Below are 17638 nucleotides of genomic sequence, written 5' to 3' on the forward strand. Positions count from 1 at the left end.
ATTTGCATTACGGGACACGATGCAGCTCTTTAAAAAAAACAAGATAGATTTATGTAAAAAGATAAAGATAAATTAATTGAGGGGGGAAAAACAACCAAGTTGCCACAGACTATATATTTGTGCTTACCTACATGTAAATACGAAGGAAACAGCCTGAAAGGGAAGAGAACAAACTAATAATAGTTAGCTCTGAGGACCAAGAGAGGAGGAAGGTGGTCAAGAGCTACTTTAGCTTCATTTATATTGTTTTAAATTGTTTACAAAACAAATGATGTTAAAATATTTTTTTTAACAAAGGGAAAAATAATAATAAAGCTCATAACACTCTGGAAAGAATAAATAAACTGTTTGGGAAAAGATTAAGTCAGATCTTCATCTCAAATCATATATCAGAATAATTCCCAATGAATTGATGAGTTAACTACTAAAAAAGAAAGCAAATAAGTAAATATTTCTTTAATATTGGGATGGAGAAGGCTTTTTAAAGCATGACACCAAAAGGAGAAAATATAAAAAGACTGATAAGTAATTTTATCAAAATTAATAACTTACATATAAAATAAACTACACAAAGTTAAAAAGTAAACAAAAACTGGGAAGAAATGTCTACAACATTCATGACAGACTAAAGGATAAAACCCCAAATGAGACTATTCCAATAGGAAAAAGGGCAAAATACATAAATATGCAACTTACCGATTTTTATAAATGTATTTAAAAACCTATCTAGTAGGCAAATAAATGCAAATTAAGCAAAAATGGGATTCTATATATTGCCTAAAAATTTGGTAAGTTTTTTTTTTTCTTAAAGATAACCATTGTTGAGCCAGCCCTGATGGCCTAGTGATTCAAGTTTGGCAGGCTCCCCTTCAGCAGCCTGGGTTCGGTTCCTGCAAGGAACCACACCACTTGTCTTTTCAGTAGCGGTGCTGTGGCAGTCGCTCATATAGAAGAACTGGAAGGACTTACAACTAGAATATATAACTACTGGGGCGTTAAGGAGGAAAAAAAAGAAAAAAAGAGGAAGATTAGCAACAGATGTTAGCTCATGGCGAATCTTTCCCAGAAAAAAAAAAATGCTTTAAAAAAAAAATGATAACCATTATTGGTAAGCTGGAAGGATACTCATGTGTGGTTATGTAAATTGGTAAACCCACAAGAAGACAATGTGGTAATATTCAGAAGCCTTTTTTTTTTTTTTCAGTGAGGAAGATTGGCCCTGAGCTAACATCTGTTGCCAATCTCCCTCTTTTTGCTGAGGAAGATTTGCTCTGAGCTAACATCTCTGCCCATCTTCCTCTACTTTGTACGTGGGACACCACCACAGCATGGCTTGATGAGTGGTACGTTGGCCGAGCCCAGGATTCGAACCTGTGAACCCTGGGCCACCTAAGCAGAGCATGTGAGCTTAACCAATACATCACCAGGCCGGCCCCCAAAAGGCATTTTTTTTTAAATGCATACTCTTTGGCTCAGCAATTCCATTTTTAAGACTGTGTCCTAGAGAAATAATTCAGGATGCAAGTGAAATTTTAACTACATCATTACTAGAAATGGAGAAAAATTAGAAACAACTCAAAAGTCCAACAAGAAAGGATATCGGCTAAATTAACTGTAGTCACCCATGCAATGTAATACCCTGCAGCCATTAAAAATGTTGTAGAACATTGATTCTCAAATTGTGGTCCACAGACCCTCTAAGAGTTCTCAAGACTCTGGAATTCTGTGAAGTAAAAACTTTTTATAGTACAGTAATAACAAAGAAGTTATGTGCCTTTTTTTAAAACCATGTTGGTATTTGTACTTATAGTGCAGAAGCAATAGTAGGTGAAACTGCTGGCCCCTTACCACAAAATAAAACTAGTGGCATCAAACTCAACTAGTCAGCAAAGTGACTTACAAAGTAGGAATTAGTAATTTCTTCACCACCATGCTCTTGCAGTTAAAACAAAAAAGTGTGTTTCTCTTAACAATGTCTGTGATGAAGCAGTAAAAATTATTAATTTTATTAAATCTCAACTCATGAGTCTTTTTTGTGTGTGTGTAAGGAAGATCAGCCCTGAGCTAACATCCATGCCAATCCTCCTCTTTTTTTTTTTTTTTGTGAGGAAGACTGGCTCTGAGCTAACATCTATTGCCAATCCTCCTTTTTTTCCCCCCCCTTTTTCTCCCCAAAGCCCCAGTAGATAGTTGTATGTCATAGTTGCACATCCTTCTAGTTGCTGTAGGTGGGACACCGCCTCAGCATGGCTGAAGAAGCGGTGCGTTCGTGCGTGCCCGGGATCCGAACCCGGGCTGCCAGTAGCAGAGCGCGTGCACTTAACTGCTAAGCCATGGGGCTGGCCCACTCATGAGTCTTTTAAATATTCTGTATGTGATGAAGGAGGAAGCACACATAAAGCTTTCCTGCTGTGTAAAAAAGTATGATGGTTGACTTGAGAAGCACTTCTGTGATTGATTTGCTACCTGAACTGGCCACTTTTTTTCATGGAAAACCATATTTACTTAAAAGAACAACTGACAGATTCCCTAGGGTTTTCAGACTTAGATATTTGGCAGGCATTTTCTCAGATATGAACAAGTGAGCCTTTCTCTTCAAGAAAAACAACTAACAGATTTTGTTCTCTATGATAGAAATCAAGCTTTCAAATAAACATTTTGTGGAGAACTTGTCTCTGGCACTGTGAGTTTGACAAAGTCCCAAAGAAACTGGTGGTGATATTAACATGTATGATTTTTTGGATATTGTATATTGAAATGTATTGACATTTGGAAGATCTGTTTAACTCACTGAACCAATATTTTCCAAATGACAAATGCAGGATGTTACTAGATCAAGCATAGGTAAAAGATCCATTCATGTTGCTGAATAGACCAATAGAATTTAATGTTATGGAGTACAAAAATTTCATTGATATGATTTCAGATTCCACATTGAGTTGATCTTTAAGATTTTACTATTTGCCCAGCTCTGGTGTAGTTTCAAAGAAGAATATCCACAATTATCTGAAAACACTATTGAAATATTCCTCCCTATTCCAACTATGTATCTGTGTGAAGCCAGATTTTCTTCATATACTTCAACCAAAACAACATATCACAATAGATTGAGTGCAGAAGCAGATGTGAGAACCGAGCTGTCTTCTTTTAAAGAGATTTGCAAAAATGCAAAACATTGCCACACTTTTCAATACATTTTTGGTTTGGAAAACTTATTTTTTATTTAAAAATGTTATTTATGTTAACATGTATTGAGTTGATAATTCTTATTTTAAACAAATCGATAGATATTTTAAAATTTTCTCAGTTTTATTTTCTAATACAGTGAATATCGGTAGATATAATCTACATAAAAGGAATATCTTTGAGATCCCCAACTTTAAAGAGTATGAAAAGATCCTGAGACCATACAACTTGAAAGCCACTGTTGTAAAAGCATTCTTATTGACTTGGTAAGATATTCACTATATATTATCGGTTGGAAAAAGCAAGTTACTAAAACACTATGAATCTATTTTTGTAAGACAAAAAATGCACCTAGATATTTAATGAAAAATACTAATGACCAAAGTGTTACTCTTGGGTATCCCAGGATTGCATAATTGTGGAAATTTTTATTTTCTTCTTTCTACCTAACTGTATTTTCTTAATAACTATTTATTCCTTGTGTAAAATTTTTTTGTGTGTGTGAAATTTTTGTTGTACATTATTGTTTATCAATCACCATATAAGTGCATCCCTCCACCCCTTGTGCCCACCCCCCACCCCCCAGCCCCTAGTAACCACCAAATAGTTCTATCTGTGCATGTGTTGGTTTATCTTCCACATATGAGTGCAATCATGCACTGTTTGTCTTTCTCTTTCTGGCTTATTTCACTTAACATAATACTCTCCAGGTCCATCCATGTTGTTGCAAATGGGACAATTTTGTCTTTCTTTATGGCTGAGTAGTATTCCATGGTATATATATATACCACATCTTCTTTATCCATTCATCAGTTGAGGGACACTTGGGTTGCTTCCATGTCTTGGCTATAGTGAATAATGCTGCAATGAACATAGAGGTGCATAAGCCTCTTTGGATTGTTGATTTCAGGTTCGTTGGGTAGATACCCAGTAGTGGGATAGCTGGATCATAAGGTATTTCTGTTTTTAATTTTTTGAGGAATCTTCATACTGTTTTCCATAGAGGCTGCACCATTTTGCACTCCCACCAGCAGTGGATTAGGGTTCCCATTTCTCCACAGCCTCTCCCGCATTTGTTGCTTTTTGTCTTGGTGATTATAGCCATTCTAATGGGTGTAAGGTGATATCTTAGTGTGGTTTTGATTTGCATTTCCCTGATGACTAGTGATGTTGAGCATCTTTTCATATGCCTATTGGCTATCTGTATATCTTCTTTGGAGAAGTGTCTGTTCATTTCCTCTGCCCATTTTTTGATTGAGTTGTTTGTTTTTTTGTTATTCAGTTGTGTGAGTTCTTTATATATTATGGAGATTAATCCCTTGTCAGATATACGGTTTGCAAATATTTTTTCCCAGCTGGTGGGTTCCCTATTCATTTTCATCCTGGTTTCACTTGCCTTGTAGAAGCTCTTTAATCTGATGAAGTCCTACTTGTTTATTTTTTCTTTTGTTTCCCTTGTCTGAGTAGACATGGAATTCAAGAAGATCCCTTTATGGCTGATGGCGAGTAGTGTACTACCTATATTCTCCTCCAGGAGTTTTATAGTTTCAGGTCTCACCTTCAGGTCTTTGATCCATTTTGAGTTAATTTTTGTGTATGGCGAAAGAAGGTGTTCTACTTTCATTCTTTTGCAAGTGGCTGTCCATTTTCCCAGCACCATTTATTGAAGAGACTTTCCTTTCTCCACTGTATGTCCTTAGTTCCTTTGTCAAAGATTAGCTGCCCATAGATATGAGGTTTTATTTCTGTTCCATTGATCTGTGTGTCTGTTTTTGTACCAGTACCATGCTGTTTTCATTACTATCGCTTTGTAGTATGTTTTGAAGTCAGGGATTGTGATGCCTCCAGCCTTGTTCTTTTTCAGGATTGCTTTAGCTATACGGGGTCTTTTGTTGCCCCATATGAATGTTAGTATTCTTTGTTCTATTTCTGTGAAGAATGTCCTTGGGGTTCTGATTGGGATTGCATTGAATCTGTAGATTGCTTTAGGTAGTATGGACATTTTAACTATATTTATTCTTCCAATCCAAGTGCCTGGAATATTTTTCCATTTCTTTATGTCATCATTGATTTCGCTCAATAGTGTCTTATAGTTTTCATGGTATAGGTCTTTCACTTCCTTGGTTAAATTTATTCCTAGATATTTTATTCTTTTTGTTGCAATTGTAAATAGGATTGTCTTCTTGAGTTCTCTTTCTGTCAGTTCGTTGTTGGTATATAGAAATGCAACTGATTTCTGTAAGTTGATTTTGTATCCTGTCACTTGGCTGTAGTTGTTGATTATTTCTAATAGTTTTCTAATGGTTCTTTAGGGTTTTCTATATATAAGATCATGTCATCTGCAAACAGCGACGGTTTCACTTCTTCGTTGCCTATTTGGATTCCTTTTATTCCTTTTTCTTGCCTAATTGCTCTGGCCAGAACCTCCAGTACTGTGTTGAATAAGAGTGGCAAGGGCCGGCCCCATGGCTTAGCGGTTAAATGGGCGCCCTCCGCTGCTGGCGGCCTGGGTTCGGATCCCGGGTGTGCACCGACGCACCACTTCTCTGGCCATGCTGAGGCCGTGTCCCACATACAGCAACTAGAAGGATGTGCAGCTATGACATACTACTGTCTACTGGGGCTTTGGGTGAAAAATAAATAAATAAAATTATTAAAAAAATCATTTAGCAAAAAAAAAAAAAAAGAGTGGCAAGAGTGGGCACACTTGCCTTGTCCCTGTTTTCAGAGGGATGGCTTTCAGTTTTTCCCCATTGAGTATGATGTTGGCTGTGGGTTTGTTGTATATGGCCTTTATTATGTTAAGGTACTTTCCTTCTATACCCATTTTGTTGAGAGTTTTTATCATAAATGGATGTTGGATCTTGTCAAAAGCCTTCTCTGCATCTATTGAGGTGGTCATATGGTTTTTATTCCTCGTTTTGTTAATGTGGTATATCACATTGATTTATTTGTGGATGTGGAACCATCTCTGAGTCCCTGGTATAAATCCCACTTGATCATGGTATATGATCTTTTTAATGCATTGCTGTATTCGGTTTGCCAGTATTTTATTGAGGATTTTTGCATCTATGTTCATCAGCAATATTGGTCTGTAGTTTTCCTTCTTAGTGTTGTCTTTGCCTGGCTTTGGTATCAGGGTGATGTTGGCCTTGTAGAATGTGTTGGGAAGTGTTCCATCTTCCTCTATTTTTTGGAATAGTTTGAGAAGGATAAGTATTAAGTCTTCTTTGAATGTTTGGTAAAATTCTCCAGAGAAGCCATCTGGTCCTGGACTTTTATTTTGGGGGAGGTTTTTGATTACTGTTTCAATCTCTTTACTTGTGATCACTCTATTCAGGTTGTCTATTTCTTCTTGATTCAGTTTTGGGAGGTTGTATGAGTCTAGGAATTTATCTATTTCTTCTAGATTGTCCAATTGGTTGGCATGCAGTTTTTCATAGTATTCTCTTATAATCTTTTATATTTCTGTGGTATCTGTTGTAATTTCTCCTTTTTCATTTCTAATTTTATTTATTTGAGCCTTCTCTCTTTTTTTCTTGGTGAGTCTGGCTAAGGGTTTGTCAATTTTGTTTATCTTCTCAAAGAACCAGTTCTTTGTTTCATTGATCCTTTCTACTGCTTTTTTAATTTCAATTTCATTTATTTATTCTCTGATTTTTATTATTTCCCTCCTTCTGCTGACTTTAGGCTTTGTTTGTTCTTCTTTTTCTAATTCTGTTAGGCATAGTTTGAGGTTGCTTATTTGGGCTTTTTCTTGTTTGTTAAGGTGGGCCTGTATTGCTATGAGTTTCCCTCTCAGGACCACTTTTGCTGCATCCCATATGAGTTGGTACGGTGTATTTTCATTTTCATTTGTCTCCAGATATGCTTTGATTTCTCCTTTAATTTCATCAGTGATCCATTGGTGATTTAGTAGCATGTTGTTGAGTCTCCACACTTTGTCACTTTCCTGGTTTTTTCCTTGTAGTTGATTTCTAACTTCATGGCATTATGGTCTGAAAAGATGCTTGTTATGATTTCAATCTTCTTAAATTTATATAAGCATGCCTTGTTTCCCAACATATGGTCTATTCTTGAGAATGTTCCATGCACGCTTGAGAAGAATGTGTAATCGGCTGTGTTTGGATGGAGTGTTTTGTATATGTCTATTAAGTCCATCTCATCTAGTTTTTCATTTAGGTCCATTATTTCCTTATTTATTTTCTGTCTGGATGATCTGTCCATTGATGAGAGTGGGGTTTTAAGATCCCCTACTATTATTGTGTTGTTGTTAATATTTCCTTTTAGGTTTGTTAATAGTTGCTTTATGTACCTTGGTGCTCCTGTATTGGGTGCATATATATTTAAAAGTGATATGTCTTCTTGGTGGAGTATCCTTTTTATCATTATATATTGCCCCTCTTGTCTCTCATTACCAGTTTTATCTTGAAGTCAACTTTGTCTGATATAAGTATGGCAACACCTGCTGTCTTTTGTTTGCCATTAGCTTGGGGTATTGTCTTCCATCCTTTCACTCTGAGCCTGTGTTTGTCTTTAGAGCTGAGATGTGTTTCCTGAAGGCAGCATATCGTTGGGTCTTGTTTTTTAATCCATCCCACCACTCTGTGTCTTTTGATTGGAGAGTTCAGTCCATTTACATTTAGGGTGATTATTGATATATGGGGGCTTGTTGTTGTTATTTTATCACTCTTTTTCTGGTTCTTTTGCATTTCTTTTGTTTCTCATCCCATGTGTTTCGGACTACCAATGCAGTTTGGTAGTTCTGTATGGGGGTTCTCTTAGTTTTCTCTTTCTTTTTTTTATAATTTTATTTATTTATATTTTCCCCCCAAAGCCCCAGTAGATGTATGACATACATAGTTGTATGTCATAGCTGCACATCTTTCTATTTGCTGTATGTGGGACGTGGCCTCAGCATGGCCAGAGAAGCAGTGCGTCGGTGTGCGCCTGGGATCCGAACCCTGGGCTGCCAGCAGCGGAGCGCCCGCACTTAACTGCTAAGCCACGGGGCCAGCCCAGTTTTCTTTTTCTTTATCGTGTGTGATTCTGCTCTGATTATTTGGTTAGTGGTTGCCATGAGGTTTGTATAAAAAATCTTGTGGATGTGACAGTCCATTTTTTGATGGCCTCTTATTCCCTTAGACTAAGTCGATTTGATCCCTTTCTTCTTCCCCTTCTGTGTTATTGTTGTCACATCTTGTTCCTTCTTGTGTTGTGAGTTCGTGTTTAACATGATGAGGTTATATTTATGCTTAGTGCTTACCCTCCCTTGATCTTTGGTTTTATAATTAAGTGTTTGCTAATCTATTTTGATAGAGGACTGCAATTTTTCTGGTTTCGTCGACCTATTTACCTCCTTGTTCAAAACTTTGAATCCCCTTTCGCTTTTTTTCCTCAAGCGTGAGGGCCTTCTTGAGCACTTCTGGTAGTGGGCGTCTTGTGGCAATGAACTGCCTTAGCTTTTGTTTATCTGGGATAGTTATTATTTCTCCATCATATCTGAAGGATATTTTTGCTGGATAGAGTATTCTTGGCTGAAAGTTTTTGTCCTTTAGAATTCTGAATATATTGTTCCAGTCTCTCCTAGCCTGTAAAGTTTCTGTTGAGAAATCGGCTGAAAGCCTGATAGGAAATCCTTTGTATGTTATTTTTTTTTTGTTTAGCTGCCCTTAATATTTTTTTTTTCTTTGACTTTTGCCAGCTTTACTACTATATGCCTTGGAGAAGGTCTTTTTGTATTGATATAGTTAGGAGATCTATTGATTTCAATTACTGGTATTTCCAGCTCCTTCTCTAGGTTTGGGAAGTTCTCAGATATTATTTCTTTGAACAAGTTCTCTCCTCCTTTTTCCCTCTCTTCTCCCTCTGGAATACCTATAATCCTTATGTTGGATTTCCTAATTGAGTTGGATATTTCTCGGAGAGTTTCTTCATTTCTTTTTAGTCATGGTTCTCTTTCCTCCTCCGTCTGGAGCACTTCTGCATAGCTGTCCTCAATATTGCTAATTCTTTCCTCCATATTGTCAGCTCTGGTGCTTAAGGCTTCCAGATTTGTCTTTATCTCCTCTATTGTGTTTTTCATCTCTAAGATTTCTGATTGTTTTTTTTTATAGTTTCAATCTCTTTTGTGAAGAAACTCCTGATTTCACTGAATTGTCTGTGTGTGTTTTCTTGTATTTAATTAAGCTTTTTTATGATGGCCATTTTGAATTCTCTGTCGTTAAGGTTATACATTTCTTTGCTTTCTGGGTTGACTTCTGGGTGCTTGTTGTTTTCCTCTTTGTCTGGAGATTTAATATATTTTTGCATGGGGCCTGTTGGTGTTGGCTTACGTTTCCTCATAGTGAAAATATATGGTTGCAGTTTCCTCTTGCTGCCGCTGAGTGGGGGTCAAGGGCTGTGTATTCTGGCCCGCCTCTATCCATGGGCACTCTTGTCGGCCCCTGGCTGATCTGTAGTGTGGCTGAGTGGAGGCTGCTGGGGGGGAAGCATGGAAACAGCTAGAGCTGGAATGCAGCTAGGCTGAAGCAGCTGGGGCTCAGGTGTGGGTGGGTTGAAGCAGCTGCAGCTGAAGTTCCACTGGGCCAAAGAAGCTGGAACTGGAGCACCACTGGGCCAAAGAAGCTGGAACTGGAGTGCGGTGGGCCGAAGTTGCTGGTGCCAAGTCAGCTGGAGCCTGCGCACAGGCCAAGCCGAAGCAGCTAGAGCCGGGGGGGACCGGGGGTGGTCAAGCCAAAGGAGCTGGGGGCGGGGCACATTCCAGCCGAAAGAGCTGGGGCCGTGACATGGTGGAGCCGGGGAAGCTGGGGCCATGCCTTGGTCCAGCTGGAGCAGCTGGGGCTGTGGCGTGGTGGGGACTAAGCTGCTGCTGCCTCTGGTGTGGGGGTGCAGGCTCACCCCACTGCTGGTCGGGCTGGGCACCTGGGGGCCGCTGCATCTGGGGACAGGGTTGAGCTGAAGGGCTGCTGTGCTGAAGCACCAGTCACGCGGGCCGGGTGGGGGAGGGGCACTTACTTTCACCTCCCTGATCTCAGAGGTTTCTCGCCTCGCTGTTGCTCTCTGCTCTCCTGAGGGTCTAGCTTGTTGAAACTACCCTTGCAACAGTTCCGCTCCCTCCGTAGGGGCATCCCCTTGGGCTGTGAGGGGTCTTGGAGAGCACCATTTTTCACACAGCGAGCCGCCCCTCCCTCTCCTCTGAGAGCCACATGGTCTCAGTCTCTGGGTCGCAGTCCTTGGGGAAGGAAGGGAGCTCCTCTTACCTCCTTCCACTTACTCTGGAGATTCCAGCACCTCAGTCCTCGGGTGTACAGCTGCCTCGGTGCCTCAGACGTCCCCTGTGTTGTGTGAATAGCTTCTGCTGGAATATGAATGTCCTTTTTGTTGTGTCTTAGAGGGGGAGACTTCAGTGGGGGAAGCTCAGTCTGCCATGATGCTGACGTCACTTAAAATGCTTTGTTTTTAATCTACCTGTTTATTAAGGTAGATAAAATGCCAAATACCCAGATAGATAGATAGATAGATGGGTAGGTAGATAGATAGGTAGATAGATAGCCTATCCACCCAGCTCAAAAAGCCTCCTTGATAATGTCTTCCCTGATCTAGCCAGATATGGTGGGATCTTACCCTCCTCTTGGAGGAACTAGTAGCTGCATACCTCGCCTCTGGAATCAAATTTTCTGGATTTGAATATCTTTATTACCATTTGCTGGTTATATGACCTTAGGCTAATTAACATCTCTGAGACTTGGTTTCTTCATCTATAAAATAGATGTGGTAGTGAGACAATTTATCTCATATAATTGTTGTGAAGATTAATGAGACACTCCATATAAAGCCCTCAGTGCCTAGCATTGTTCAATACAATGCCTGCTAGTGTCCAGGATGGACGTTTTTGTTTTTTCTGCCTGTCCTGCATCCAGCGGCACTTTCTCAGTTTGGTGTGTGTGTGCGCGTGGAGTGGGGAGGCGGTATGTGTGTGTGTGAGGTCTTTCCATTGTGGGAAGTCTTGTTGGAAGGAGACAGTGTTGCCAAACATGTGACTAGAATTCATTCCTGCTTGGTATTCTCAGGCAGCAGTGTCCATTCAAACTATTCTTGCTAAAAGACAGTTGTGCCTTCTGCTTCTGCTTCTTGGTCCTCTGCAGTTCCTTGGGTTTCTGCATTTTTTCCAAGCCTGTCTCCAGCCTCCTGCAGAATCTGTGAGTCCCTGATATCCTTTCAATAGATAACTTTTTTTCTTAAGATAGCTAAAGGTGTTTTTATTATTTGAAACTGAAAGATTCCTAATTGATGTGTTAACTGTTAACTCATTATTTATAACAATACTGCCTTATGTCACAGTTTTTCACGGCCTATCTACCTCCCTTTCTGATTTGTTAGTTCCTTGAGTGCAGGAACCAAGACATATACATAGAAATGTCAGCTACTGTGTTAAAGACTTTAGCTGCATTTTAAAGTATAACTCTCAAAACAATCCCGTGATGTAGTTCCTATTATCACCATCATACAAAGAAATTATAACTTGAACAATTGAGGTTACTTGTTCAAAGACCTGCAATTACTAGGTTGGAAAACCTTAGTTTTCAAAACCTAGGTCTGTCTGGCTTCAAAATTTGTGCCTTTAACCACTTCACTCTCCTACCTCCTGTAAAAAAAATTTTGTCTCTTTTACCACTTTATATGTTGTAATATAAATGTCTATTATTAAATAAACAAAAATATTCATCAGGTATCTGGCACATATTTAACCTCCTCGTACACTTATATTAGCCATTTTATAGGGCATGAATCAGATAAAATAGATAATGACTTATGAATTATCATTGCTCTTTTCTGATCTAGACCCAAGTGTGGCTTGGCCTAGTTTAGAACAGGATTATGAATTTCTTTGATTTTTTTTTTTAAAGATTTTATTTATTTATTTATTCCCTCCAAAGCCCCAGTAGATTGTTGTATGTCATAGCTGCACATCCTTCTAGTTGCTGTATGTGGGACGCGGCCTCAGCATGGCTGGAGAAGCGGTGCGTCGGTGCACGCCCGGGATCCGAACCCGGGCCGCCAGCAGCGGAGTGCGTGCACTTAACCGCTAAGCCACGGGGCTGGCCCTGAATTTCTTTGATTTTTATGCAAAGACATATTTCTTTTCTTAATTAGCATCAGTTCACAGTAACTTTTATAGGTAAATAAGCTACAAGGTCATTTGCAGGTGCTGTTTTACTGTTTAAAGTATTATTAACGACTAATATACATTAATTAGCTTTCTCAATGCCCCAATATGACACAGTCATTTGGGACAGCCATGCTCAGAACTGTGTTTTTCCTAGACTCTTCATTCATGGGTTGTGCTGGAGCTTTTCAACCCTGGTTACATATTAGGATCACCTGGGAAGTTCTTAAAATTTCCAATGCCAGGCCTCACTCTATAATTCTGATTTAATGAAAAAGAGGTGAGGGGTCAGCGCCGTGGCCTGGTGGTTAAAGTTCCAAGCACTTTGCTTGGGTGACATGGGTTCACAGGTTTGGATCCTGGGTACATACCTACACCACTTGTCAGCCATGCTGTGTCGGTGACCCACATACAAAATGGAAGAAGATTGGCACAAGTGTTAACTCAGAGCGAATCTTCCTCAGGAAAAAAAAAAAGAGAGGTGGGACCTGAGCGTCCATTTTTTTAAACCTCTTCTAAGTGATCCTAATAAGCAACCAGAGTTGAGAACCCCTGGGTGATTCCATTTCAACTGACCTCTTTCTCCAGGATATTTTCTTATGTGGGATGATAGTAGTGCCTACATGACTCCTGCCTGGTACAAATCTTGATAGTCCTCATCCAGGTTAGGGAAGAGCAGCCTTCCTAATTGGCCTGCTGTTTCCACTTCTTGCTCATGCTCATCCTCTATTCTACTAGAATTACTCTTAAATATAAATCTGGTCTTGTGACTCTCTTACCTAAATATATTATACTACTGCTCTATAGGATAAAATTTAATCTTTAAGCATGGCATTCAAAGTCCTTTTCAATCTGGCTTGAAATGATTTTTGCTAGTCTAATATCCCTTGCCACTCCTCACCTTAAACTATCCACACACATACAGTCTCATACTTCTGTGCTTTTGCATAGGTTAGTTCCTCAGCCTAGAGGGCCCCCTCCCCCACCACAACACCTCTTTCTATAAAGGAATTTCTGCTTATCTTTTAGGGATCAGCTTATATATGACTCTGTCTGAGATGTTTTCTGATTCTCTTATTCTCCAACAGATAGAATTGCTCCCTCTGTGCAATCACTTTAAATGGCTCTGGCCCAGCCCTTATCATGTGACATTAGAGTTATTTAGATGCCTTTTGACCTTGCTAGACTGTGAGCTTCTTGAGAGTAGGAATTTTGTCTCAGATTTGTATCTATAGCACACAGTGGCTGCCTACTATATTATGGATGCTCAATATTTCTGAAAAAACTCAGAAAAGACTAAAATACTACACAGATACAAATTATTGTAATTGAAATTTATAAATGGTTCTTAAAATACAGTCTTAAAAATCAACTCACAAAATATGCAGTGGTTCCACGATAATTTCCAAAGCCAGATTAGAAGCTAGCACTTTTCATATTTATTTCATTGTTAGAGGTTTCTTCCTAGGGATCTTAGCATTTTCAGCTTGAGACCTTATTGAAATGCCAGTTATGTTTGTGGAGGATGACTTCTTATCAGATTACCTCTTAGTAGGGATTAGTTTAACAGATGCCTGAAAACCAAGTTCTTTGGAATTGTATGTGGTTTTAGAGGTTGGGTTTCAAAAAAAGCTGACTCTGTTTATTAGGGAGAGTTCTTGGAGTCAACACCTTTAGAGGGGAGAGAAAGGGAAGGAAACATGATTGGGCTGAGGGAGAAGCTGAGCTGCAATGCAATCTGAATGAAGGTCTCAACTAACTCTGGAGATTTCTGAAGCTAGACTAATTCTTCAGAGTTGAGACCAGGGTGGGTAGGTCTTTATACCCTCACGTTGATCAGTCGTTAGATGTGGGCAGCCCTGGCAAGAGGGGTCACCTTGAGCAAGGCAGCCCTCTTCAGCAGAGGCAATTCCTACTGAGGCAGTACAGCTGGCAGCATTCCTAGCAGCTAGGGAAGTAAGTCCTTCATTCCCAAAGGGGGGTCTGGGTGGTACATTATAGTTGCCACCAGAAATAGGAATGATGAGAAAGAAAGGGTTGAAAAAAAGCAACTAAAAAAGCCCAAAGGCAAATCTTATCTTCTTCAGTTTAGCCTATACTCTTGGGAGGCTGTGTGATACATGGGAAAGACTGTGGAACCCAAAATGCCTGGGATTTGAATCCTGATTTCACCACTTCCTACCTGCAAAGTATTAGGCAAGTCACACAGAGTCTCTGAGCTTCAATTTTCTCATCCGTAAATGTGGTGAAAAAAATTTGCCTGAATAGGTGGTTGCAAGAATTAAACAAGAAAATATATATGAAACTACTTTATCAACTATCAAGTGCCATACAAATACTATATGGTGTTGTTACAAATATTGATTTATTGGTTAAGGTAACTAGTACTCCTCTGTTTGAAAACTAGGCAGGTAACAGAGAGGTAGTAGTGGTGGGAATAGTAAAACTGCTATGTGGCTGGCTGAAACCCAAGCTGGGCTTTTCTCTTCCTTGTTTCACAGTGATGGTAAGGGAGGATGAAATGTAGTGCTCCAGACTAATTCTGACTGCTCTGTGCAAAGCATCACCAAATACAACTCTTGTATCAGTTCATCTTTAGCTCTTGGTGGGTGTGCTCCACTGGTCCAGGAGGCTGCCAAGATGCCTACTCTTTTTTTTTTTTTTTTTTTTTTTTTTTTACTTTTTACTATATTTCAGTGCAATAAACTCCTTCCCTAAAGATGCATGTGGATTTGGTAGTATTGTCTTGGGCCAGAAGAATTGTAATGTAATTTAATTATACGTGAATTATTCTATGTTAGAATGCTTCAAGGAGATAAATAATTTATGGCCCATACATGAAGTTCTAAATGTGGGAACTGGTGGTCTCAGAACAGAAGGAAGTTTAAGAACTCAGGAAGAGGATGACAGAGATACAGAGCAGCTTAAGGTTTTGAGAGATACGGGGAATGACAAACCTGAGCTGATGGAGATTGAAAGGGTTTAGGCAGTGAGCCCATAAGAAAATCCACTAACCCAAAACATATTATCTCATTTACTCCTTAAAACAGTCTTGTGAAGCAGAGACTACTATAGTTCCCATTTTAGAGGTAAGATAACAGTGTGTCAAAGAGGTTACAAGATTTGCCTAGTCACACAGCTAATTGGTTTCAACCCAGGTTTGTCTGAGATTCTTAGCCACAATGCTATACTGCCTGAAGAGCATGGTTTCAACCTGAAACCAAGGGGTACTCCTGGAGGAGAGAGAATGACAAAAGGAGGGTGGCAGTGGTGGAAAAATAACTTTTATGAATAAAGTGATAAAAGAAAGGACAGTGACCCAAAGAATCTGGCTAGGTGGGATTAGTCACGTGGATAAAAACCAGGGAGACCTAGAAAAGACTGAGATTTAAATGGATGTGCTATCTTTACCTAAAATATGCAAAACTGCCTTACCTATTTCATTAATGCCACAACTGAAGGTCAAGAATGAAAAAGATGAGAACACAATAATTGTTACTTTGGGAGAGGAAAAAAGAAGAAAGAAGGAGCTGAGTGAAAAGAAATGGAGTTGGATTATAGAAGAGTCTAATGCCCTTCCAGGCAAGAGACAAAGTAAGAAGAGGGGAAATGAGGAGATCAGAGCGAGGGACGAAGACGATAAAGGAGAATTAGTGGAAATAGAGATGATGAGCTCTTAACGTGATGAGGAAGAAAGAAGAGGAAAAGAATATGACATTCATTTATTATTTATTTTCAGACTGCTTAAAAAAAAGATATGACACAATTGGGTAAATTTACTCAAAGGTCCTATTCCTGTCATAAATACACACATACATACACTTTTTGTCACAAATTAAGTGACATAGTTTAACAATCCCAGGAACTACTTTGCACAAGAACCTATAGTAATCATAAGGGCAAGGATATTATAATAATTATTTTATGCCGTGTCACTTAACTTAAACAACATTTTTAAGGTATCCAATTTACCAAGAAACCAACATATATGAAAATCTTTCTTTGAGGGTACAAAGATGCTTTAAAATTAAAGCTAATGAGTCTTGAATTATAATGGTCTTATCTCAATCTTGTTAACATAAATCAGGGTTGTTTTGTGTGTGTGTGTGTGTGTGTGTGTGTGTGTGTTTTATTTTGTTGTATTTGTATTGGTTGGGTCAGCCTTCAAAAACAAACCAGTTTAAGAGGCAAAGCATGGGCCGGCCCCGTGGCTTAGCAGTTAAGTGCACACCCTCTGATGCTGGGGCCCGGGTTCGGATCCCGGGCGTGCATCGACGCACTGCTTCTCTGGCCATGCTGAGGCCGCGTCCCACATACAGCGACTAGAAGGATGTGCAGCTATGACATACAACTATCTACTGGGGCTTTGGGGGGAAAAAACAAATAAATAAAATCTTAAAAAAAAAAAAAAGGCAAAGCATTTATTTGGGATCAAAGAATTTAAATTTGGGGAGCACAAATAGGGTCCCACTAAGAAGTAAAAGGGGCTTTTAAAGGAAAAGAGGGGAGGTTTGTGTAACAAAGAATTTTAATTGGGCGCGCACCGACGCACCGCTTCTCTGGCCATGCTGAGGCCATGTCCCACATACAGCAACTAGAAGGATGTGCAGCTATGACATACAACTATCTACTGAGGCTTTGGGGGGAAAAAAATAAAATAAATAAATAAAAATTTTCCTTAAGGGGGTGGCCAGGCGGCATAGTGCTTAAGTTCGCACGCTCTGCTTTGGTGGCCCGAGGTTCATGGGTTCAAATCCCAGGTGCAGGACCGATGCACCGCTTGTCAAGCCATGCTGTGGCGGTGTCCCACATACAGAATGGAGGAAGATTAGCTCAGGGCCAATCTTCCTCACCAAGAAAAAAAAAATTTTCCTTAAATTAGATTTTTAGGGGCCGGCCCCGTGGCTTAGCAGTTAAGTGCTCGCGTTCCGCTCCTGGCGGCCTGGGTTCGGGTCCCGGGCGCGCACCGACGCACTGCTTCTCTGGCCATGCTGGGGCTGGGTCCCACATGCAGCAGCTAGAGGGATGTGCAGCTGTGACATGCAGCTATCTACTGGGGCTTTGGGGGAAAAATTTTTTAAAAAAAAATTTAAAAAATTAAATTAGATTTTTGGGCCAGAGTGCTTCTATAGCAGTCTGCATCTCCAAAAGCTTCTTCTCTTTTTTTTTTTTTTCCCCTTCAGTCTTAGGAATCAGGGATGGTTTAGATAAGAGTTCCTGGAGAGGTTACAAGCCTTTTGAGATAAACAGGGGAGGTTAGTTGCTTATCAAAAGAGTGACATA

The 17638-nt window shown here is 39.6% G+C and overlaps 1 protein-coding gene across 3 annotated transcripts in view; it reads left to right on the forward strand.

Annotated features, from left to right (window-relative positions):
• The window catches only part of TMEM62 (transmembrane protein 62), a 68709-nt gene that overhangs the window by 434 nt on the left and 50637 nt on the right, over positions 1-17638 (forward strand). The window lies entirely within an intron of this gene.

Source organism: Ceratotherium simum, chromosome 3 (genome assembly GCF_057802395.1).
Source record: "Ceratotherium simum simum isolate JZ-2026a chromosome 3, ASM5780239v1, whole genome shotgun sequence".
Classification (NCBI taxonomy): Eukaryota; Metazoa; Chordata; class Mammalia; order Perissodactyla; family Rhinocerotidae; genus Ceratotherium; species Ceratotherium simum.